This window comes from Tupaia chinensis, unplaced genomic scaffold (genome assembly GCF_000334495.1).
Source record: "Tupaia chinensis unplaced genomic scaffold, TupChi_1.0 Scaffold000144_1, whole genome shotgun sequence".
Taxonomy (NCBI): domain Eukaryota; kingdom Metazoa; phylum Chordata; class Mammalia; order Scandentia; family Tupaiidae; genus Tupaia; species Tupaia belangeri.
The window spans coordinates 1523565-1549737 of record NW_006159614.1 but is presented as its reverse complement, the minus strand read 5'-3'; the positions used below and the strand labels follow the sequence as shown (position 1 = coordinate 1549737).

The 26173-nt window shown below is 40.3% G+C and overlaps 1 non-coding gene across 1 annotated transcript; it reads left to right on the top strand.

Moving 5' to 3' along the window:
- The first annotated feature begins 12982 nt into the window (after window positions 1-12982).
- Window positions 12983-13089, top strand: LOC114007243 (U6 spliceosomal RNA). The gene has a single exon (XR_003548859.1). It is a non-coding gene; the product is annotated as a U6 spliceosomal RNA (small nuclear RNA).
- The last annotated feature ends 13084 nt before the right edge of the window (window positions 13090-26173 follow it).

The following is a 26173-nucleotide window of genomic DNA, read 5'->3' as shown; positions in this document are numbered from 1 at the left end:
AGAGCTACGGCTTTCCTGGGAAGGCACGCTATACTGGCATTTTCTCCGAGGGGGAGTAAAGATACTTAGCTGCTTTCTCTCTGTCCACAGAGGTTCCTGGAATAGAAGTAGCATAGAGGGGCCAGGTGATGCCGCAGTGGTAAAAAGTGACACTATCCAAGGCTGACCCACGTGGGAAGGTTCTGGGCTCACATCCAGATACCTCCCTGAGGACACAGCATGCATGAGTGCCCATGATCTACATCTGGCTAAGGGCTGGGGGTGGATCATGGCACTGGGACACTGCGGGGGGTGCTGGCTCTCTACCTCTCTCTCTGCTTCTCTTGCTCATGAGATAAACTTAAAAAAAAAAAAAGAAGAAAGGAAGACCCTGTTGGTGTCTAGCCTCCATGGCACAGTGGTAATACAAGTGCCCTGCAAGGCTGAAATCCATATGAATGTGCCCATAGGTTTGGATCTTTAGACTGAAAACACACTGAGTATCCAGATCCTGAGGAGCTGGAGAACTAGAGAAAGATCTTGGCATGACAAGACCTTGTCCATGGTGCTCCTTTCTTGTTCTCTTTTCATAAAACCAACAAACAAACAAACACAAATACCCTGATGAAGATGCTCTCTTTCATTAAAAAAAACTAAAAACTGAAAAAAAAAAGGAATAAACAAAACAGAAGAAGTAGATAGAAGTGTTAACTAAACAACATTGGTAGAAACTTGTGCTGTGGAGCTTGGCCCTGGTTGGCTGTCCAAAATGGAAGTTTTAGAGAAGCATTTGGCACTTAAAGGGAATCAGACAATAGAGAAATAGTGGATCATCCTGTTTAAAATTTTCAAATAAAAAGTTACTTGCGTCTCCCCTTGACAATTGGGTAGTATTGCTCTGAGAACAAGGAGGCTTCTTCCACTCAAATCAGTAAAGCATTGGTCCAACTGGTCCATAGCCATCTTGTTCACTGACAGGATGCTGTTCCCTGTTACAAATGCCTGCACAAGCCTCTGCGGCTGTCAGTGGTGAAGACCTTTCCCTTATTGACATTCTTTAGTGTGCCTCCTGCCTGAGCTCATCCATTGAATGTGATTGGCCTTGCTTGACCTACATGAAAACATCTGATCCAATCTGTTCCCCTGGGTCATTGAATGGCCATGGGTCTGACATTTACATAATAGTGAGGTTCTGCTCATGTTATTATTCTTTGATCATAGTATAGTCCAAGGTAACTTGTGGTGTTCAGCTGGACAACTCTCCATGATAATGTGGCTTTAAAATGGGAATGTAATGTCCAAGCACTGAGCCAGGTAGCTACAATGTATTGAGTCCCCACTGTGAATTAGACTTGGTCTGGACCATAATAATATATCAAATATGTGATCGTAGTCTGGAGGCATGGGCCACGTGAGCACTAAAATAACTTTCCAAGTAATATTGTTCTGACATCAACAGTGTGGTCTTTCTCAAGTCAGATTTTTTTAGGGTGATAGTGCACTGGAAACAGTTGGGAACAGTTAGGGTATGGATCATTGAAAAGACAGCTTCTAAGTCTGAATATCCACAGCGTGTGGACTGTTAAAATATTCCCTAAAAGGCTTCATTTTAGACTTTCTTAATTTTATGAGAAAGATAGAATATTTTAGAGGTACCTAGATAATCCCTGCTTGGAGTGGTGTAGGATCTGACATGACGTATACCCCATTTTTAAAGATACATACCAAGCGTCTGCACTCTATGACAGAAACTAATTGACTAAAGGATATAGAAACACAGTACATAGATGTAAATACCAGATATAGTGTGTGTGAAAGAGGAGGGTCAGGGGAAGGACATTTAGAAGAAAAATTAGGGCTGCAAAGCATTAATGGCACAAAGAAATGTGGTATTATCTGTTGAAGATATTTTGTAGTTTTATCATCTGTACTAGGGAGAAATGTTCACCTGTTGAAATATCCATTTTGTAAGACAAATAATAATGTGATTGAATGTGTAAAAGAAAATGAAATGAAAAAAAAATTTAAAAAGATATTTTCAAATATAATACAATCCTAAAATATCTACTCATTTATTGAGCATTGATTACATGTTTTGCATGTCAGACATCAAGATAGGGCCAAGAATACAAAACCATGATCCATGATTTCAACACTACAGTGGAAATACAGTGGCAAAACTGAGTTTGAACTTTCTCAGCAAACCAAGGAATGTCAGCTTGAGGTAACCTAGTAACAAGCTCACTTGGCCGACAGGCCTTCTACATCAGACAGCTCATCATAGTTGCTAAAGAATTAGGAAAAGCAGAATTTTCCTAGAAAATGTTTCAAACTTCTCTCTCCTAAACATTTATAGCTTATTCCTTAATTCTTTGAGAAGGTAAAAATAGAATAAACTTCCCATAAAGTGTTTCTACCTCTTTAGCTGTTTTATGTGGTCTGTGGATTAGAATTTACTGCCTCCCTAAGGACATCACTAAAGCAATTCACTGTCACCCTAGAGCACTAATAATTTTCTTTTGAATTCATCATGTTTATATACACATTCTGTCATTTTCTTAACTCAACATCCTTTCAGCTATAATTCTCTTTTCCCTTTTACAAGAAAACTTGTTGAAAGAAGTTATACTCTGCCTTCAATCAGGTTCCTTCCAAACCCATTTTAACTCACTCCAATAGGACTTTTGCTTGCAAAGCTTAACTGAAATTTCTCATCAAACTCACTGAAGTCCTTCATATGGCTAGATCACAAGATCAGGTCTTAGCCACTCTACCTGATGTAATACTCAACATAATTAATTACAACTTCTTAGAAATATTTCTTATACTTGTCTTCCAGGGTATCATGACTTCTTTTTTCTTCTGATTCTTCATCCAGCTCTATCTCATCTTCTTGCCTTCCAGGTGGTCTAGAATTCAGTTTTTGGACTATTACTCTTTTGTATTATCCTTGTCCAGCAAGCTGGTTTTAAATAGCATCTATATGCTTATGTCTCCCAAATTAGTATGGCAAGACTAGTCCTCTCCTATGAATTTCAGGTTTGCATAATCAATTCCCGGACTCCATTGTACCCTGCATCTCCATTTGGAAATAGGCATTGCAAATTTATGCTCGCCAAAATCAAACTTATGACCTTCGTCCTAAACATGGTCTTCTCCATCTCAGTTACTGGCAGTTGTGTACTTTCCGCTGCTTAGAGATCTGTTAGCAAAGTCCTTTGTCCCTGGATAACAGATATTTCAAGTCCTGCACTATCATAACTCCTACTATGTACACCTGCCCCAGCAGCCATTTTCTCTTCCCAAAATTACTGCCATGGTCTCATAACTTGGCTCCTCATGGCTTCCTTCGTCAAACCTGAATCTATTCTCAACGTATAACTGGGTGCCCTCCTTATACTGCAAATCAGATCCCATCACCTCCTGGACCCACACTCTCTAAGGGATTCCTGGACAACTCAAAACATAAGTGAAAGATTCTCAGGGACCAGCAGTTGGTGTAATAGCTATGCCGCTGGACTCCCATGTAGTCAACCACGGTTTGAGTCCCAGACCCGGTGGCTTAAACTCATGCTGGGTGTGTGTGCATGTGTGCCCAAGATCCTGAGAGAATGGAGGAGAGGTGATTGCGGTGTGGCCATTCCCCATGGGGGATGATTTCTCACTTTCTGTCTCTCTCTGTGGAGCACATGTGCCCTATAGCAAAAAAAAAAAAAAAAAAAAAAAGAAAGAAAAAGAAAGAAGTGAAAGATTCTCCAACAGCTTTGAAAATCCTGCACAATCAACCTCCCCATTCTGCCTTGGATCTCATCCTCCTACCACTTTCCATTCATTTACTCTGCCTTAGTCACACTGCCTTCTTGCTGTTTTGTTAACATTTTAGACCTGCCCTGCTTAAGACCTTCAGATGTGCTGTTCTCCTTTTCCTAAGTGGTTCCCCCAGGTAGTAGTGTACCTTGGTCCTTGTTCTCCTTCAAGCTGCTACATCAATGAACTGTCCCAGAATGATCTCATTTATTATTGCAATCTTTCAACCTCTTTAATTTCCTTCCCTGGTTTTACTTTTCAGATTTTATCATCTCCCATCACTTGCATTCATCTATGTACTTACCCACCTACCCACCCACCTATCTATCCAATCATCCTTCTGCATATCTCATCTCTATTGATCTATGTATTTTCTGTCTCTTCCCACGAAGTTCCATTCCTGGAGATATTTTTCCTTATTTTATTCACACACTTAGAATGAACATATATTGTAGTCACCTATTAATTTTTCCAACTAATGAAAGGCAGGTCTGATGTATGCCTAGCAAGACACTTTTTGGTGCTTAGTAATTAAAATAACTGTTATTTTTGAGGATCTAGAACATGCCAGGCTTACATTGAATGTTACGTGCATATTCTCCCTTAATTCTTGCAAACTCTACTGAAATAAACTGTTTTTCTAAAATTGTATAGATGAGGAAACTAAAGGAAGGGAGCACCAGACGTTTTGGTTAAACTAGTGTTTGAGCAGAGGTACTTCACCCCTGGCACTTGCACTCTGGACCACAGCACTCGTGTCAGAACTACGTCTGTGTGTCCAGCAGGAACTCCAATTTGTTTTGCCGTTTGCCTGAGCCACGTCCCACCCTGTGTGATGGTGGAGACATCAGGAACATGTGTTATTTCTCCCATAGATTACCATTTTCCCAGGAAAGAGAGACCTTATCTTAGATCTTTTCTAATCTACCTGAGTGTCCAGACAAGGGTCTCACTCATGAGAGAAGTTCATTAAGTGTTGGCTTTAAAATGTAAACACAAATCTGTGAGAAATTAAGGACTTGAGGTAGGATGTCAGGAAGGATTGAGCAAAGAGACAAGGAAAAGGATAAAGCAGGGGACTAAAGCTCTCTTGGAGCAGAAGCAAAATTGTGCCAGAGCAGAGCCCATTTATTGCAAATTAAATCAGATAAGCAGTAGGTGAGTTTAGCTATGAAGAATACGATATACATGGCATTCTTTGTAGGTTATATTCCTGGTGCAAGATCGATAGCTATTACTAACTTAGTATTCAGACAACATCTTGGCTTGCAGAATGTCGGTCAACATCTTGAGACACGGTCCATGTCTGGTGCTCCCTCTGTTGTCAGTGCGGTCCCTGAGGCATTCCGTCCAAGAGTGAGGTTGCTTTCAACTCCCTCCTGCATTCTTCCCTTCTGGCTATCTCTCAGGCCTGGACTGGTTTCTGTCTCCAACACAAACTTGTGGTAGTTCGATACTTGGTTGGAATTAAAGTAGAAACCTTGTACTCTAGAAATCTGATTCTAGAAAAGTACAGGCGCTGCCTAATTTCCATCCTGTTTCCTTTTGCTATAGGGCTCGTGCACATGCCAGAAAGACAAAAGACAGAGAGAGACAGTGAGAAATCACCACCCAGGAGGGAGGGCCACACCGCAATCCCTTCTCCTCCATTCTCCTCTCAGGATTTTGGGCACGCACACACACACACACACCTGTCATGAGTTTAAGCCATCAGGTCCTGGACTCGAACTGCAGTTGACTACATGGGAATCCAGCGACATAGCCATTACATCAGCTGCTGGTCCCAATCACCTTGTTTCTTTTGATTCATTCTTATTATCCCTTGCACGCTTGGACTCAGAACAACACTTTCTCAGAAAAATGCCATGTGTATCTTCCTTTACATATTTTAGTATATGATTCACTGTGTCATCCCCCCAAAATAGAAGGTACTGATGTCAACAATGCTGTAGCTATGCAGACTAAGGACATCATAACAGATTGATTTGTGGCAGAGATTTATGAGATTTTTGTCTTTTAATTAACGTGAAAGAAATTCAAATTGTCACTAGTAAAATAGTTCTGTTTTTCTAAAGACAAATTTTCTTTAAATATTATCACTCAAGAAAATGAGCATTTTTAAAATGTCATTGTATTACAAATATAGAACCATCACACTTATTTGGGTAGGCTTTATATTATGCGTTATGCAATAGTTAAAATTATATATATACATATATATATATGTTTCTATTTTGGGAAGCTTTGAATTTATAACTCTTAAAAACTTCTAAAAGGACACAACTGAAAGTTTAAGACACATTTCAGCTAAGTCTTTTTGAATTTTGTATTAGATTTCCCTTTAGCCTTGGGTAAAGATAAAAAAAAAAAATTGCCTGCTTAAAAATGTAATCATCACACAGGAACCTTTCTAAAGTCAGCATCAAATAGAATAAAATATATTTTATTAATGATACAATTCACAAAATTACCAGCCCTGCCACTCTCTGCCCTCCAGGGACACCTCCTCCTCCTGTGCATGTGAGCCAGTTGTGGGGTTTGTTCTGTGTAATTTAACCTTCTGATTGCCTTGAATGCTAAATGAACTAGATTACGTGAAATGCTGTTTAGAAAACTGTTGACTGCTGTTGGAAACTGGACCAGTGAAATCCCAGTCTCCAGGCAGAGCCAAGGAAGTCCCTGCTGATGTGAGAATGGATCACAAAAGGCCCTGCAAGCTTAGCTTGCTTTCACTTGTCAAGTGGCCCTCAGTAAACACATGGGGTTCCTGTTGAAGATCCAGTCAAGACAGTGAGTCTGATCCTGGCAAGCTGCCCTGGCCTTGTTGCTACTTAAAAGCCTTACTTCTTCTTCAATATGTATTCTTAGGACCTTCCTGAATTATAACTGATCTTTCCCCTTCTGCTTTAATTTGGTTGATTTCTCCTGATATCCAAACCAATTAAGAGTATTTCTCAAATTTGTCTCAAAAAAGGAAGCCCCTCAACCTAGTACCTCACCTTTATAAAAACTCCCAAAGAGGTGCTATGGCCTTTGAGAAAGAAAGTTAAAGAAAAACAAAGTCACTATTGCTAAATACTTAACATTTTGTTAGCAATAATTTTTGATTATAGTATTTTAATCTGAGATGGATTATATAATGAATATTGATTGAGCATTTGCTAGATTTAAAAATTTTAATAGGTTTTGGGGTAAATTCCCCAAAGCCTAAGATTTTTATAAGTTTATAGCTTCATTAAAATGTGTTAAACTGGGCTGGACCTGTGGCACAGAGGTTAAGCACTGTGAAAGGAAGATGAATCTCACATGGCTGCTGTGGATCAAGTCCCAGCCCCTGTTTCTTGAAAAACATGCCAGACATATATATCTGTGTGTCAAGGATGGTGAAAGGATAAGGAATCAGGAGAAAAATAATTGTGGCATGATCAGACCCCATTTTCCTCCTTTTTTTCTTTTCTTTTTTCTCTTTCTCTTGCTTGCATGTACCCTCTAGCATTAAACACAGTGATCTGTTAAATGATAATAGAGCGAGAAAGCCCAAGTAAAAATATAAAGCACAGCTTGATTTTACTTTTTCTTTGATGTTTGAGATAAAAAAATAAAGGAGGAGTCTGGTTCCGTTGTTTGGTGGTTAAGGAAGCTGGATCCCACATGACTAATCCTGTGGTCCCAGTCTCTGACCTGGCAGCTTGGGATACACGCGTGTGTACGTGTATGTGTGTGTGTGTGTGTGTATTTGTGTGTGTGTGTACCCAAAATTCTCAAAAGAGGGAGAGATGGAGAAGAAGAGATTGCAGCAAGACCAGTCACCTTGGAATGGCTTTTTCCTTTTTCCTCTCCCCCTTTCTGTCTCTCTGGTAAGCACACACGCCCTCTGGCGGCGGGTGGGGAACATAAACAGAACAGGGGCAACTTCCAATACGAATTTCTCAGTATTTTGGATGGATTTTTCCATGGGAATAGAAGAAAGGGTAAAAATGACATGTTGATTGTTCTGAGAGTAAATTTGCAGCGGATAACTAGACTTATCTAGAAAAATAATTTGCTTTATTAACTTTATTTACTCTCCCAGGTCACTCACGTGGTGTGGTTTCTAATGTGGCTGGATCCCACAGAAATCCTGAACCTGGCAGCCTAAAATACATGCCAGATGCCAACATGTGTATGTTCAAAATCTTGAGTGGAGAAATGGAGGGGGTTATGATGGGCCCATCTACCCTGGGGGTGCTTTCTCAGTTTCCCTCTCTCTATTTCTCTCTCCGTATCCTGTGAGTGCACATGCCCTACAGCAAATGTTTAAAAAATTAATTTAAACACATTAACTTATTTAGCTCCCTAGCAACATTAAGTCTCTACTTCAAAGGCTACGTTCTTATTTTTTTAGGTATCTTAGAAGAGATGAACAAGCTGATCCTACCTTAACAGACAGGAGCTTTGTGTGGTTGTGGGGGAGTGCTAAGTGGATAAACAACAGTAAAGTCCCTAGCACACACTAGAGGTCCTGCCACTCCGGTGATTCTGTCCTGCTCAGGAATGTCCCTGAAGATCCAGCTCTGCACAGCCAAAGTATGTGAAATTCAGAAAGGGCTTTTAAAAAGCATCACGTCAGCTTTAAGACATACAAGGCACATCCCAAGAGAGCAGAATGTTCCTACTATGAGATAATTCTACTCTTCATGCAGGGGCGGGGAATTAAGGATGATTAATACTACATGTAGCTTTTCTTTTATTCTAATGCCCCAGTAAGGCAGGCTTTTGCTTCCTTTACTTATTTTTTAAGTGTCTGGTGTTAAGAATATTTAATTGGACTGAATCATGTGTTCGTGCCCTATGGGAATCAAATACACTGTTTATAAATTACTTTAGTTGACCCCAAAACCACTCTGAAGGGTTGTGTTAGACAAGACAAAAATTAAATTAGAGTTGTGTGGGAAAAATACACATGAAAGAAGAATGATATTTTAGTTGGCCCACATTATGACCTTTGACAATTAAAAAATTATTCAATTTTAATTATTATTATTATTATTTAAATTTGCTTCAGGGCATGCATGCTCACCAGAGAGGGACAGAAAGAGAGAGAAAAAGTGAGAAAGCAAGCTGCCAAGTCCAGGACTTGAACTGAGGTCAGCCATGTGGGAGTCCAGCTCCTTAACCACCATGCCACCTGCTGACCCTCTGACAGCTTTTTTTTTAAATCATTTAATCTCTATTACTTAAGTATGTGTGTTCAGTAAATTTTGTTGGATGAATTAACTCACAGAAGGAAGAAACATATGAAAAAAATGCACAAGAAAGAAGATTGTGTCGTGACAGTGTTTTAATGTTTGTGTTAATAACATTTGGTCAATAAACGCAAAAATCCTATATATTCCAAAAACTAGAGAGGATACAATCACTTGTTCTTTGTAAGCAGCTCTATCTCATGATTATGCTCAGTCTTTAAGAATAATGAGATACAAAGTCCTATGTTATCATAATTATGATCCATATATCCTAAACTTATTATCCTAATTAATTTTTTCTTTGTATCATATTTTATCATGCTACAAAAAATATAGTTTCAAATATGAGGGCAAGATGGCTATAGATGATTGGTTATGATGACAAGGTTGAAGTTTTTTCTGAAGAGATGAAGAAAAAGTTAGCAACAGCTTATGTATTGGAGACAGAGGGACTTTAAGGATGACCTTTGCTCAGTTTCAGAAATAGTGAAGTAATTTCTAACAATTAAAATTTTATACAACTAGATATACATGCACAGGTATCTCTATCGACACACTTGCACACACCCACCATTCATGCATGCTAGCACACTTATAGTTATTTGGTTGCACAGGGAATGACAAAAATCAGTAGAACTGTAGGATGTTCATCCCTGAAAGAACGGAACCATAATGGGAGACACCAATATTCCTAATACTTTGAGCCTGTGGGTACTGCTCATTCTGCAGTTGGTAGGGTTGCTGTAGCACAACTAGAATCCAAGCTGAAACACTAGTGTTATTAGCTTGAGGTATGAGAAGATTGGGGCCAGGAGGTGGCATAGTGGTTAAGGTGCTAGACAACCACATGGTTGACCACAGTTTGAAAACCAGACCCAGTGCTTGAAACTCACGCCAAGTGCATGTGTATGCCCTAAATCCCAAGAAAAAGATGAAGGAGAAGGGATTGCATGGCCATTCCCTCTGAAGGTAGGGGGTGGTTTTTTCACTATTCAGCCCTATAGCAAAAATCTCTCTCAAATAAGTAAATAAATAAGAAAGAGGTGTGAGAAGACTGAGGTGAGAGCTGTCAGAGCAATTGAAAACAGGAAGCGGGAAACTCTGGAAAAAAGTATCTATCGAGAAATGAGTCCTCAAATTTGCATTTAAACTCTCCTTAAATATTTGCTTGACCTGTGAAGGATGAATGTGAACGTGAGCCTCCCAAAAGCCATCCCCCGCCCCCGTAAGCAGCAGCTGGAAGGCTAAGAAAAGAGCTCAGCCGATGTCACTGCTTGAGAGAGCATGACACTCAACTCTCGTCCTAGTATCTTGGCTTCGTAGTGTTCTCCAAACTCGGGAGGGTCATGCCTATGAGTAAACCACATTTTCAGGGCTAAGGATATACCTAAGATGAAAAATGAAGCTGAAATAAGATGCCCCATACAAAGTACAAACTAAGCTGCCAAGAGCAGGTAAACAGCAAGTAATTTCACTGGCTGTGAGCATAAAAATCAGTATGGTTGGGGCCAGCAGGTGGCACAGTGGTTAAGGCGTTGGACTGTAGTTCAAGTCCTGGACCCAGTAACTTGAAATTCATACCAGGCACATTCTCCTGAGAGGACAGTGGAGAAGGACAGTGGAGTGCAGCACGGCCATCCCCACTGGAAGGTGACTTCTTACTTCTGTCTTTCTCTCTCTCTCTCTCCAGTTAGTGCATGCATCCTATAGAAAAAAATTTCTCAAAAAAATCACTGTGGTTCAAAAGTGGGTAACTAAAATCAGAAAATCTGTAATGTATCATCAACAAAGTTATGTATGCAACAAAAAATGTAGATGTCTTAAGAAAATGGAGTATTGGGAACCAGCAGTTAGCGTAATGGCTATGTTGCTGGATTCCCACGTAGTCGACCGCGGTTCGCGTCTCGGACCCAGTGGCTTAAAACTCACGCCGGGCACGTGTGCGTGCATGCCCAAGATCCCGAGAGGAGAGTGGAGGAGAAGGGCGCGGGGACCATCCCTCCTGGGGGGGTGAGTTCTCGCTTTCTGTTTCTATGCCTCTCTCTGTCTGTCTAGCAAGCGCATGCGCCCTATAGCAAAAATATCTCCAAAAAAAAAAAAAGGAGTATTTATATCATAGTTGAAAAAGAAAATGAACAGAAAAATCACCTCAAAGTAACCTAGATATTAGAACTAGCAGACAAGTATTTAAAAACAGCTGTGTTTGAACTGTATTAAAATAGTAAAGAAATATATCCTTTTAATAAATAAAAAGATAGTCAATTATTCACAGAAAAAAATGAACACTATACACAAGAGCCGAATTAGTATTTCAAAACTACAATGACAGTATCTGACTAAAGAATATTTCACTGGATGTACTCAACAGAAGACTAGAGAAATCTAGGAAGGGAGAGAAATCTAGGAAACTTTATAAAGCTGTTTAACATAAATACACAATGTGAAGAAGAGAAATGTAAAGTGGAAAACAATGAAGAGAGTCAGAAAAGTGGAAGAATACCAAGTGACTTTTACAAAAAAATAAAAAGTTCACAGTTCTTGAAGGAGAGAAGAGAAAGATCAGGCAGAGAATACATTTGGAGAAATAATGGCTAAAAATATACAAATGAATGAAATACACAACTTTCTTGATTTCAGAAGCACAATGAGCTTCAGGCAGAAGAAACACAAAGGAAACCACCCTAGGTACATCATAGTAAAACCACTGAGGATCAAAGAGAGAGAGAAGTTTTGAGAGGAGGTAAAGAGAAGTGGCATTCCGCGTGGTATGAATGGTTCCGACTTCCCATCGGAAACAATGGACCCCAGAAAGTGCAGAAGCTGGAAGAAGCTCGTGAACTGCTGAAAGAGAAAAAAACAATTCTGGCAACTCAGAATTCTCTGTGTTGAAAATACATGTCAAGAATGGAGACAACATAAAAACATTTTCAATTAATATGAAGAAACTTGATTCTCAGTGGATATACATCAAAAGAAATGTAAAACCAATTCATTAGACGAATAAAAGAATGAAAAAAATAGAAAAAGTTAGAGACCTCTTCATCATATCAATAATTACATTGCATGGAGATGGGATAAACATTCCAGTTATAGAAAGGCCACGTGAGAGTTGCAAAATAATCATCGCCCAGTTTTAACCTGAAAGCGACACACAGCACACTTGGGCATGAGGAAACCTAGAGGGCTGAACAAAGAATGGGAAGGCATGCCGTGTGAGGAGTACCGTGAGCCGCTGACGGGGCTGTGCGAGCGTCTGTGCTGGCACTAAGTGCGAGGGAGCTGTGGCTATACGAATGCCAGGTTAGGTAGGTTTAAGATGAGGAGTATTACGAGAAATGAAAAGAACATCTTATAAAAATGGATAGGTCAATTCTTTGGGAAGACATACCAATCATATGCAAAAAAGAGTTTCAAAGTGCACCCTGTTCGCATTAAGTGTACTAAGAGGAACAATAGAAAAGACAGATTTAGTCAGAATTTTAATGCTGCTTTCTTAGTAGTTGATAGAACTGGACAAAGAATCAGAAGGCAGAATTGCTCTGGACGACTCTGCACATCTTTTGGAAGTAATTGTTGTCGAAGATTATACCAGAATATATGTTCTAGTCGAGTATATTAGTAGGTTTACCAAAGCAGACCCTATTCTGGACTTTTCAGAGAAGTTTCATTCTGACAAAAAGTTTTGAATGTTTCAGTATGGCTAAAAGATTTAAACTTTACAGACTATTTTCTCTGATCACAATGGAGTTATAAATTAGTAACCATACGCTATGTATATACCCCTTATGGACCAAAACATATGTCATATGGGAAATTAGAAAATAGTTTCACTAAATCATAATGAAATGATAAAAGGTTAAGATGAATGAGGCGGCATTTAGAGGAAACTTTATATGTTTTAAATCTCTATATTTGAAAACAGAAAAGTCTAATACCAATGGTTCATAGGTACACATTACGAACTAGAAGAAGTGTTCGCTCCGGAAGCACATGTCCTAATATTGGAACAATGCAGAGAAGGTTAGCATGACTCCTGGGTAAGGATGACATGCAAATTGATTAAGTGTTTCATTTTTTTAAACTGCAGCATTATTTACAACTGCTAGGACATCGAATCAACCCAAATGTTCAAAAATAGATGAATGGGTTGGAAAACATGTGGTATATGTGCTCTATGGAATACTACTCAGCCAGAAAAGGAAGTGAGGCCCTGCCGTTTGATAGAAAGTGGATGAATATGGAAGACTTAATGCTAAGCGAAGCAAGCTAGACTACGAAAGACAGACTTTGTATGTCCCCACTCAGTATATACAGAATGCTTGTGCTCTGTGGCAGAAACTGAAAGTTTGGAAGGCGGAGTAACAGCGAGGGCAACTGTAGGTACCACAGATAAAGATGACAAAGGAAACATGGGGGTGGGCAATGGGAGAAGGGAGGGGAGCAGGAAAGAAAAATACGTTTAATAGACACAATATGAAAAGCTATCTGCTGATGATATTGTATATAGTAATGTCTTTGTCTTGACTGATATGCATGATATTTGTACTGGAAAAAAGCACTGTTAAATACTGCAAAGATATATGTGACGAAATGTAGATTACAATTTTTAAATAAATAAAATGAGAGCTAAAAGAAAAGCAAAGTAAATACATATAAGAAACGAGGAAGCAAAAACATTGACTCAGACACCCAAGAAATAGAAAACAAATAATAATAAAGAAAGTTTGAATATTAAAAGTTGTCACGTTTCACATATGAACAGAATAACAGAGATTGAGAGAAAGAGGGAGTTAAAGCACAAATTACCAAGATCAAGTCTGCTCACGATGTATCATAATAGATCTACAGCTTTTAAAAGGTACGAAGAGAACGTTATGAACAATATATGACTCTTAATTTGTCAACTCAGACAAATGGAATAAATTTCTTAAAATTTAAAACTTGCCAAACCTGACTCAAGAGTAAACAGAATGTCAAGACTTATATGTCTATTAAAATACTTTATTTCTCAACAATTTTCCCCATAAAGAAAATTCCAGGTCCAGATCACTTCAGTGATGAATTTCATCAAACATTTAAGAAAGTAATGCTACCCATCATATGCAAATGCTATGGGAAATGAGGGAGAGAACACACACTAAGTTGTTTATTAGCCCATCAAGATCCTGGTATCCAAGCCCGTCAAAAACATCCCCAAATAAACACATTATTACACACGAATGTCCCTCATGAACATAGACACCACAATTTTAAAAATACATTTTCAAACTCAGTCCAGCAATATAACTCAGAAATACATATGAGACACTTAGACAGGTGGGGGAGGGGGCTTATTCCCTAAAAGCAAAGTTGGTTTAGTATTAAAAAATACAAGACGTACATGGCATGGCCCATAACTAACAGAACTACAGGACTGAGGCGGGCTCAGATCTCTGTCTGCCTGAGTGTGGGAGCTTGCCAAGGGTCTGACAGCTAGAGAGCTGGGGAGAGGGCATAGTGGCAGAGGTTACCTGAGTGCAGGTGCTTCTCTCTTTTTCTCTCTCAGGCGTACACACACACTCTCTATCACGAAAAAAAAAATGTTACTTTATTTTTCCCTTAAGTTTTTGCTATAGGGCACATGTGCTTGCTGGAGAGAGACAGAGAGAGAGAGAAAGAGAAAATCACCCCCACACCTCCCACCCCTGGGGGATGGCTCCACCATAGTCCTTTCTTCTTTATTCTCCTCTTGGGATTTGGGGCACACTTGCACATGACTGGCATGTTTTCCAAGCTTCCAGGTCTGGGGCTCAAATACACACTCCGTCCTGAGGGATCCAGCTGCCTTAACTATCTTGCCACCTGGCTGTCCCCATAAACGATACTTCTTAAAATGACAAATAATGTCCTATGACATGCTAACAGAATAAGAAGAGTTGCATGGTTGCCGGATTAGGTGCAGAACAGAAAATGGCAGAACCCAAGATGTCTTCCAGTAAATCTCTCAGCAAACTAGGAATAGAGAAAAGCTTTTGAAATCACTTTCAAGCCAATGTAATAAGGCAAGTTAGGGAGAAAAAAGGTACATTTATTGGAACAGAAAAATAAACTTTATCTAAGGTGCCATTGTTATCTAGACAGAGACTACAAAATGACTACAAATCAGCAAATTTGTTCAAATCAGAAGATTCAATGGCAATATAAAATCAATTCTATTTTTTTTTCTTTTAGTTGTCAGAGGGCATGTGCATTCACCAGAGATGAAGAAAATCTCCCTCCCACCATGGGGTGCTACCATGTTGTAACTCCTTCTTTTCCACTCTTCTGTCCTGTCAGAATTTGGGATGTGCACACTCCCAGCATGTTTTCCAAGCTTTTAAGGCTGGAATTGGAACCTGTGGTCAGCCACATCGGATCTGGCTCCCTTAACTAACTAGGCCAAGGTACTGTCCCCAATTATATTTCTATATACTAGTAACAAACTATTGAAGATCAAATAAGAAAACACTAATACTCAGCCATGAAAAACAAGACCCTGACATTGGATGCAAAATGGATGAATACGGAAGATGTAATGCTAAGTGAAGCAAGCCAGAATATGCAAGGTGAGCGCTGTATGTCTCCACCTGATATGTACTGAGTGTCTGTGCTCTACAGCAGACGTGGAAAGTTTGGAAGGTAGAATAGCATGGAGGGCAACTATGGATACAAATGACAGTATAGAAGGGTGTGAGTACTAGCAGGTGGGTAATAGGGGGGAGGGGATCAGGGAAAACAAAACGTTGAATAGACACAAACATGAAAAGTTATCGGTTGAAGATAATGTATATGGTAATGTCTTTGACTAATATACACAGAAGAACATGTACTCATTACAGAATACACTGTAAAGATGTATAATGATTAAAAAAATTTAAAAAAGAAAACACTATTTTAAATATCTTAAATAATATGCATATAAATAAAAAACAAATAAGATGCAAAACTTAGACATGAAAAACTATAAAATAAGGATGAATGTATGACATTACACAGACTTAAATGGAGAGAAACACACACGCATGGATGGGAAGACTTGATCATTCAAGGGAGTCCGCTCTTACCCAATTCACCTATAGATCCAATGCCACCCTGTTTGCCATCATTTAACCAAGCATCTTCTAGACTTATTAAACATCAAATTCTAAGGTGCTGGGATATTGAGAGCTCCCAGTGCACTCGTTTGAGAAATGCATTTTTATGAAATCACTGAAATATTTTTATAAAGAATTTGCAGATAAGGGGAAAACAGAATTGGTGTAAGGGGAGCAGGCTGACAGAGAACATCGGAATGGAAGAAAGTCAAGATGGAAGAGGATGCAGAATGCCAAAGAGAGACTTGGATCCTGACGGTCAAAACGTCACTGAATTTTAGAGTTTGTTGCAGTTTTTATTTCCCCTTTTCCCATGTTTCTCCCAGTCCTGTTTAACTTAGAAAAACTTGAAATCTTGGCTCTAAGCAGTCTATATTTTCTATGAAACTATAAACCTCCTAAGGGTAGAGTCCTACCTTCTTTTTTTTTTTTATTCTATATTACTACAGAGTGCACGTCCTTGCCAGAGAGAGACAGGGACAGAGAGAGACAGGGACAGAGAGAGAAAGCATTCGGCAATGGGGCCAGGGCACGCTGCAGTCCCTCCTCCATCCTGTTGGCTTCAGGGCGTGCTCACACGTGTGCCTGCTGTCTTTTTCAAGTTGCCAGGGCCGGGATTTAGACTGCAGTTGGCCACGTGGGATCCAGTTTTCTTACCCATCAGTCCAGGGCCAGCCCATGTCTATTTAACTCGTACAACACCCAATATAAGACACGGTGACTCTGTGGAGAGCCGGACCCATCTCTACATTCCTTCACTTACCTACTCAAGTATTTAGTGGGTGCCCACTTTGTTCAGGCACTGTCTCAGGTTCTGGGGTGTGACGGTGAGCAAAGCGAAGCCCCAGCTTGCATAGAACTTAATAAAAAAAGTCAAATGAAAGAATGAGGGGACGTATCTGCCGCTAATGGCAGCAATAGATATTTGCTTCATATTTGTCATACCTAGTACCGCACTGAGTCTTAACAGCAGCCCTGCAGTAGAGGCACAGTGAAGTGGGCCCTGCTTCACAGATAAGGAGGCTGAAGGTGGAGACAGGCCCGCCATGGTGAAGGTCAGGCGCTGAGGTCTCCAGGGAGGGCCATCACTTCTGTTATTCTTCTTTCGTAATGAGTCAGAGAAAGGTTGAAAACAGACAGGCCCGCACCTTAGGATTTATTGAGCCTGCCACCCTGTTTTTCCAAGCATAGGACAAATGGGTGCCTTGGACTCCTGCTCACGGTCCCACTGCAGCAGGGGCAGCCGCGGAGATGCAGCTTTGTGAAGGGAGAAAGAGGCATGGCTGCTCTGACAGACGTTTTCTCTGGTGGCCTCCAGAGGACCAGACATTCATCACGCACTGTGATTTATTTATCACATCGTAGCGGTTGCACTCAATAGCGCGAATGTGAAAAAGCGGGTTTCCTTTCCCCAGGGAAGGCCGGGCCTGATGAGTCAATAATTAAAAACTGCCTCGACAGCTGACACTGCGCCTCCCGCAAAGGCTGAGAAAGGGCAGTGGGGACAAAGAGAAGGCACTGCTCCTAAAGGCAGAGCGAATTTGTCAGCACAAGAGGAGGCAAAAGTGCAAGCAGAAGGACAGACCCCAGCAGGCCAAGGGGACCATTGGCTTCCTGTGGGCCCGGGACACACAGGTTCCAAGAAACAGCGATTCTGACAAGGCAGCCTATGAAGGATCACCAAAGAGTTTTTATTTATCATTTTCAGGTTTTTATCATAGGGTGCATGCACTCCTCAGAGAGAGGAAAAGTGAGATATCGCCCCTCCAGGAGAAATGGCCGTGCCTCAATCTCTTCTCTTCTGTTCTCCTCTAGAGATTTAGGGCATGTGCACGCACGCACACACACACACACACACACACAAGCCTAGTGTAATTTTCTTACTTTTTTTTTTTTAAAGACACTTTTGCCATAAGGTGCATGCGCTTGCTGGAAAGAAAGAGAGAAAGAGAGACAGTGAGAAATCAACCTCCAGGGAGGATGGCCATGCCGCAATCCCTTCTTCTTCATTCTTTTGGGATCTTTAGTATGAAGCCATGTGCATCTGGTATGATTCTCAAGTCATCAGGTCTGGGACTCGAACTATTGTCAACTACGTGAGAGTCCAGTGACATAACCACTACACCACCTGCTGGTCCCTGCCCAGCATCATTTCAAACCACTGAGTCCAGGATTCAAACTGCAGTCACCCACATGGTACTCCAGTGCATTACTCACCATGTCACCTGTTAGGCCCCCACAATGTGTGTTATTTAAACTAGTGTGTGAATTACAACAATTTTTGTACAAAATAAATGTGGAGTTAGAGGCCACCTTCCACGAACTTCTTGAAGTTCCTACGTATAATTGTGACAGTGCTGAGAGAGGAGCTCGTGAGAATATCTGGCGCTTGGAGGGGATGTATAGTGTAGACGCCATGGCTTGGAGTGGAGGTAAAATCTTAGAGAAGTTTTCGATGACTCACCTAAAAATGATAAAAATGATAAAGGGAGCAGGAAGATGCATGGTTTAGCTTGAAAACTCACAGCAAACAACACTGAAACCAGACAAGGATGGCAGACACTGATCTCCACTGGACACAGGCAAAGAATACGGTCCCAGTTGAAGAGAAGGAATGCTAGGGTAAACAAAGAGGACCTAAATTTGGGGTTTTATTGAACAGCAGCCGATTACCAGATGTTAAAGTATCATTTTCTACTGAAGAGTTACAATTATCCCCAGCGAGTGCTTGTATTGATCCAGCCCTGCCACTTCTCAGCCAATCAAAGGTGACCCTACTTCCCCAAAACCTGGTGACAGTTTAGCTCTCTGAGAGGGACAAATTCTTTATGCCTGATTCAAATGACAAGCCAAATGGAAAAAAAAAAGTTCCTGTATAAATTAGTTAATTGGTTGAGTCCAGATCGTTCGGCCCATCAGCAATGAAGTTCAGTGACATTTTCCAATCAGACAGGGCCTCCAGCTGCCCCCACTTTATTGAATGAGTACTTGGAAAAGGTGCCATTGCTGGAAATGTCTCTCAGATAGCAGTTCAGAGATCCTAATATCTCAGCTTCCAGGTGTTGAAATTGGGAGAGGCCAGGACTAGCAGGTGGTGCGGTTATGTTGCTGGACTCTCACATGGCCAACTGCATTTTGAGTCCTGGACCTGGTGGCTTGAAATTTACAGTAGGCACGTGTGCATGTGTGCCCAAAATCCTGAGAGGAGGATGGAGAAGGGACTGTGGTGTGATCATCCCCCTTGCGGAGTGGGTTCTTACTTTCTGTCTCTGTCTCTGTCTTTCTGACGAGTGCACATGGCCTATAGCAAGAATCTCTTCAAGGGGAGAGAGAGAGAGAATGTCCCGAGCCCGCTAGCTCATGGTGCGTGTTGACAGGGTGACTCTCAGGTACAACAATGCAAACCCACACACTCACAGGGAGTCGAGCTGTCACAGCGTCTAAGAGAAGCTAGCCTCTCCAGAGCACAATCAGGAGCAGCACATCAGCGTCTAGTTTTGACAAGACTCCTACCCTTGTAACATGCATATCGTGACAAACCCTAATGAGAGGATTCCAGACGGAGGACGGTACATGGCAGAACCTTGGAAGCTTCTTCTGAAGCCTTGGAGTCCTCCTTCCAGTTCTCTGGTTCCCAGCGAGGTGAAGCCCCTCCGGGACTGGTGCTCAGGGTGAGGGAGGTGTCTGTCATCAGTGCTGATCTCTCCACTGTCCTCTGGGCACCAGGAGCTGTGCTGAGTTAACGCAGACGTTTCCTTTTATAGCTTTCTGTCCTTCCCCTAGTCACTGAAAGGCCCAGAAGGCTGCTGCAATCTGCAAAAGCATACTTTCTCCAGTTGTATTTTTCTAGTGTATCTTTTTAAGGCTTCATATGTGTCTTGTCTGAAATTTTAGGTATGTGTAACATTCTTGCAGACAAAAAATAAAAGAAAACCAAAGTTCATAAAACATTTTAACTTTTCTCATTGCAATGGGCTCAAATCTATCTGTAATTTGCAGGGAGGGGAACATGAGGGACAGAATTAAAACCAAACTTAAGATAAAGGTACCAGTTAGTTTCCCAGGTTAGAAAAGAGGAGCTCTGTGGAGGAGCATCAGCCTTAGTAAGCTCAGAAGTAAAAAGAAGAGGGTGACTATGCAAACCAGGGCCACTCTAGAACCAGCCTCAGCAGGAGGCATGGCCAGCCACCATAGATGTGTCCTGATTTCAGGGTAATTAAAAATCTCTCTGGATTCTCAGAGTCTTCTCCCGTCTCTTTGGTTGTCTTTAGTTCCCTTGGCTTAAGGATTTGACTAGTGTAACAGTTTCTGCAGAATGTGATATTTACTGGGGGTTGTAGTATAAGCCTTGATAGAAGAACATGAATTCGTTGGTCCAATAAGTTTGTATGACCTTATCTGGTGCGGAGGGGACAGTGTGAAGAGGGCATGACACCAGGCACCAGAGATGCAGATAAGAGCAGAGAAGAGCTGAGAGTAAATATGGGGAATGATTTTCAGTTTGTATTATTATATCCACCACAGCTCTAGTTCCAGGACTGGCAGCTGGTTTGCTTGCTCTCCCTGTCTCTCTTTATTGAGCACAAGTGTCCTGTAGCAAATTAAAGAAAAAATATATAATAAATAAAATAGAGTGAAATGCTTATTATTATTATTTTTTTTGGAGAGGTTTTTGCTATAGGGCGTGTGCGCTTGCCAGACAGATAGAGAGACAGAAAGTCAGAAATCACCCCCCCAGGGAGGATGGCCACGCCACAATCCCTTCTCCTCCATTCTCCTCTCGGGCTCTTGGGCACACACGCACACATGCCTGGCATGAGTTTAAGCCACCGGGTTCAGGACTTGAACCATGATCAACTAAGTGGGAGTCCAGCAACATAGCCATTACACTAACTGCTGGTCCCCTAAAATGCTTATTGATGCCATGATTTCTATCTAGTTTATTTTTGAGTTTGAAAATACAGTGAAAAGAAGAGGTGCCCAAAGTCTGGAGATGAGCAAAATGATTCCTCTGATGTCAGGAAAAGAAAATAAGTTTCAGCAAATAAAATACTGAACAGTGAAAATTATAAGCTAATTTTTTTACAGCTTTTCTCAGATATAATTTACAAATCACTCAATTCACTCATTGAAAGCATGCCATTCAATGGTGTTTGCTGTTTATAGACGTGCACGCCCATCAACACAGTGCACTTTCAACAATTTCATTATCCACAGAAGACACCCCACGGCACGTCCCTGGTAAACCCCTCCCAACCTTGCCTGTCGTCCAGTCAAGTCAACCAGTATGGTACTCTCCACATCTACCCATTGCCTAGAATGGGCATTTCCTATAAACGAAATTTATGCTGATTGTTAAGGAGAATTTGATTTCTCAAGAACAAGTTTTGCTAAATTTTGGGTCGTCAGAAATGTCATGACACATTTTTGCATAGGAAAATAGAAAAATATGTCATGACTTTTCCCATGACCTCATATATTGACTTCTTACCCATTCTTGTTAGTTTATTTATCTGTTTCTTCCATGAGTGAGAGAGACATTTCCAACAGGGTCTACACACTGTAATCCACAGCCAGCCCTCACCCGCTCAGATCATGCTGGGGTACTCAGGGAGAACTCTAGACTTGAATCAGGGACCCGTTCCCTGTGGGACTGCCTTGCAGAATGCTGAGTTTGACTACTGCACTGCCATACTTCCTGCATATTAATCTCTTTGTTGTTTAAGTTACTATAATTTCCCTGTATTATGCCATTCACTGGGAGGCCAACAGGCAGCTTGGTGGTTAAGGCACTGGACTCCCACATGGCTGACCACCACAGCTCTAGTTCCAGGACTGGCAGCTGGTTTGCTTGCTCTCCCTGTCTCTCTTTATTGAGCACAAGTGCCCTGTAGCAAATTAAAGAAAAAAATATATAATAAATAAAATTAAATAAATAATTATTTTTAAAAATGTTATGCACTGTGCGTGTGTATGTGTATAAAGATACCATTTTCAGGAACCAGCAGATGGCATAATGGTTATGTCGCTGGACTCCCATATAGTTGACTGTAGTTCAAGTCCTGGACTTGGTGGCTTAAAATTCACACCAAGTTTGTGTGCTTGAGTACCCAAAATTCCAAGAGGAAAATGGAGGAGAAAGAAATTGCAGTGTGGCCATTCCCCTGGGGGATGTTTTCTCACTTTCTGTATCTGTCTCTCTCTGTCTCTCCACTAAGCCCATATACTTCATAGCAAAAATCTCTCTTAAAAAATGCATCATTTTTCTGGAAAAATTTTATGACAGTCCAGTCAACCAAAAATTTAGACAACATGAGAAACTCAGAAGTAGATAGTTTGTGATGAAAAAGGTCTGAAGTTATCTACAAAATCAGCTACATTTATAAACATTAAAATGTTTATAAAACTTAGCAAAGTCTAAAATAATCCTTTGAAGAATATGTGATTGAGAATACATTATTATTGGGCCAGCCAGTGGCATGGTAGTTGAGACAGCTGGATTTGGCTGAAAGAATAGTATAAAAATACAATTTTTATACTGTGATTACTACACTGTTCAAATCCTGGACCCAGTGGCTTGAAAAATATGCCAGGTGCATGTGCATGTGTTCTCAAATTCCAAAAGGAGAATGAAGGAGAAAGGATTGTGGCATGGTCATCCCCTATGAGGGGTGATTTCTCACTTTCTCTCTATATATTTCTTTCCTTGATAGGTGAACACACCATATGGCAAAGTTCTAAAGGTATATTATTATTTATAAAATCTGAGTCTAAAATACAAGTTCGCAGCAATAAACCAAGAAAGAAATTTCATGGGGAACCAGCAGTTAGTGTAATGGCTATGTCGCTGGACTCCCACGTAGTCGACTGCGGTTCACGTCCCGGACCTGGTGACTTAAAACTCATGCCGGGCATGTGTGCGTGCATGCCCAAGATCCCAAGAGGAGAATGGAGGAGAAGGGATTGAGGCGTGACCATCCACCCTGGGGGGTGATTTCTCGCTTTCTGTCTCTATGTTTCTCTCTATCTGGTGAACGCACGTGCCCTATAGTGAAAAAAAAAAAAAAGAAAGAAATTTCATGGACGAAGAAATAGGAATAGAGAATCTCTTAACAGAGAAAGAATTATGACACCATTATTATCAACAATTAGAGGGAAAAATAGTTTGACATGTTTATGAAAACTAAAAAACTTACAGAATTAAAAAGTGAATATATACTCAATTTTTAAAAATTCAAATAATGATGCCTTTAGAGAAGATAGAAAGGTGGAGACTACAGGAAGTATGACGGGGCGGTTCCAATCTCCTATTCCAGGGCAAGCCCCGTCACATTGCTCATGCTCCTTTTAAACCTCCCTCCCTCTAACAGGGCTGCCTAACCTAGTCCAGGCTTCCTCAGGGTCGAGATGAGTCCCTTGAACTGCGTTCCATCACCTTCCTCAGCTCCCACATTATTAACGGAGTCGCACATACCATTACTGTAACTGTCCTTTGAGGAGGCCAAGAATGCTCTGTCTAGCTCAAAGGTGTATTTTTTTGCAACAGGATCTTGTAAAGACATGCAAAATGAAGGAATAAGTGGGTCCATGCTTGATTCCAAAACCAGAGCGAGCTGGCAGCATTACTAAGTAAATGTTCCAGTTATCCACTACATGAAATATGTAAGAATCCGTTAAAAGTCATGATGTTAATGAATATTTGGCATCATGAGCAATGCTCATCATGAAATATTAAATGAAAATACAGTTTAACAATCCAAATTTTACTAATAAAACACATGGAGGATGGATAAGAGAAAAAAGGGAAAAAGAAGCAAAGGATGGGGAATGATCTAGTTATCTTCCATTGGCCATGCCTGAGAAGTAGAAAATTTCTTTTGTATTTTTCTAAAAAAAAAAAAAAGAGCCCTTTGGATACCTTTGTTTTGTTTACTCTGAAACTGTTTTAAAGATTTATATCTTTTATAGCAACCTTTTTCTTACTTTACTTTTTTTTAAATTTGTTTTGTCATCTACAAATGATTATCTTTTGATTTGTTCTTCAGTAATCAGTGAACTTATTTTTCCCATTTTTACTTCTTTTTTTAAGTTGAATTCTTTATTCTTTGTGAAATTATATTTTTATACTACTCTTTTCCCTTCTTCTCATCCTCATTTTCATCTTATATCAATAATTAAATATACTAAATGTTTACTATCAGCTCTTTTGCCAAAATTCACATTATCACTTGGTTAGATAAAGACCCGGTGAAAGACTCGTTATCAACCTGAGTCTTTTCAGATAGAAACTCATTCTCTGCACCCTAACATTTGAGCAGTAGTCTCATGGGTATAGAATCCTCGCATTGCTCTTCCTGAATTCTTAAAAATGCTACTCCACTCTTTACACTTTTGTGCAAGTCAAGTTTGAGTTTTGATTGTTGAATTGATTTCTTATTTAGGTCTTTTAGTGATTTAGACCTAATTTTTTTTTAATTTTTAAATTATAATATATTTACTAGGGAATGCATGCACACATGCCCTGCATGCTTTTCAAGCTGCCAGATCTGGGACTTGAACCACATGGCCAGCCATGTGGGAGCCAGTTGCCCTACCACCAGCTGGCCTGCTACCAATAGCTTTCATTACATTAATAACTTTCAAAAGTAATCTTAAGGGACCAGCAATTAGCGTAATGGCTATGTCACTGGACTCCCATGTAGTCGACTGCAGTTTGAGTCTCAGACCTGGTGGCTTAAACTCACGTTGGGCACGTGTGCATGTGTGCCCAAGATCCCGACAGGAGAATGGAGGAGAAGGGATTCTGGCATGGCTATCCCCTGTGTGTGGGGGGGTGATTTCTTGCTTTCTGTCTCTCTGTCTCTCTCTGTCTCTCTGGTGAGTGCACGCACCCTATAGCAAAAAAGCTCTCCAAAAAAAGAAAAAAAAAATCTTAAGAGGGTGGAAAAGTAACTAAAACACACCAAACTAATATATAACAATGCATTTAGATAACAGGAAGAAAATAAATTACATGAATTTAAAATGTGATGAACCTATCTATTAGGAATTCATATGAAAAAGATGTGACATCCTAGTTAACTGTGAACATAATATAAATCAACACTATGACCCACTACCACAAAAAGGCTATTGCATATTTGTTTCAGTAGGTGATTGTGGGCTGAGCAGATATCAAATGTGTTTTAGTCTGGATTTTGCCAGAACATTCAAAGATTTTGAAGCCATCCCTTGAAAATAACTATTATAATTGGCTAAGTTTACTTGGGGGAAGAGATTGCCTCTGATAGCTGAGAAAAAAAAATGTATTAATTACCACATTGGCTCCAGAGAGCAGAGCTTCGACTCATGGTTAGAGATGTTAGGGTAACTGACTTATGCTCCATATAAGCGGAGGGTATTAAAGAGTAAGCCAGCTCCTTCATAGCAAGATTTTACTGTGAATTCCACTCACTCCCGTCCCTGTGGATTATTGAACAACGGCTATGTGCTGTTTGTGCAGACATATTCCTGCTTCATGAGGGAGGTTGCACATAGGTGATTTCTAGGATCTTTTTTAACCTCAAAATTACTTATACCCGTATTACTACATTTAAATCAAACAGAATAAAAAATGAAACAACTATGATTGGACATCTAGATGTGACTACAGAAATGAAATGGGTGAAGAAGCATTACTCCTTTGGGGCTGCAAGTGGTATGGTGGTTAAGGCACTGGATTCCCACATGGCTGACCACAGTCTGAGTCCTGGATCTGGTGGTTTGCTTTCTCACCTTCTCTCTTTCTGTCTTTCTCTGGTGAACACATGTGCCCTATAGCAAAATAAAAATAAAAATAAAAATAAATAAACAAATAATTTTAGAAGAAAGAATAATTGCCATCTTCCTTCCTTTATTTATTTATTTATTTTTGCGACTGCAGAGACAGCCATGATCAGACTTACACTGAGAAAGTCAGTCATAAAATAAATGGGAGACCCTGTTTAAGTTCAGTCTCAACCTGGAAGTTGCTGCATTTGCAGAGGTCACATTGGGATAAGATGCCAGCCT